Source organism: Nematolebias whitei, chromosome 9 (assembly GCF_014905685.2).
Source record: "Nematolebias whitei isolate Nwh7 chromosome 9, NemWhi1, whole genome shotgun sequence".
NCBI classification, from domain to species: domain Eukaryota; kingdom Metazoa; phylum Chordata; class Actinopteri; order Cyprinodontiformes; family Rivulidae; genus Nematolebias; species Nematolebias whitei.
In genome coordinates, this window is record NC_056506.1 from 47,521,163 (window position 1) to 47,521,478 (window position 316).

The 316-nt window shown below is 47.2% G+C and overlaps 1 protein-coding gene across 1 annotated transcript in view; it reads left to right on the forward strand.

Annotated features, from left to right (window-relative positions):
- The window catches only part of LOC119414304 (disco-interacting protein 2 homolog C), a 211,323-nt gene that overhangs the window by 177,730 nt on the left and 33,277 nt on the right, over positions 1–316 (forward strand). The window lies entirely within an intron of this gene.

Genomic DNA, 316 nt, shown 5'->3' on the forward strand with positions numbered 1-316 from the left:
TGATGGATGTGTCCTTCTGTCCTGCTGTCTCATGATGGACGTGTCCTTCTATCTCTCATGATGAATGTGTCCTTCTGTTCTGCTGTCTATCATGATGGACATGTCATTCTGTCTCTCATGATGGATGTGTCCTTCTGTCCTACTGTCTCATGATGGACGTGTCCTCCTATCTCTCATGATGGATGTGTCCTGTCTCTCATGATGGACGTGTCCTATCTCTCATGATGGATGTGCCATGTCTCTCATGATGGATGTGTCCTGTCTCTCATGATGGACGTGTCCTCCTATCTCTCTTGATGGATGTGTCCTGTCTCTC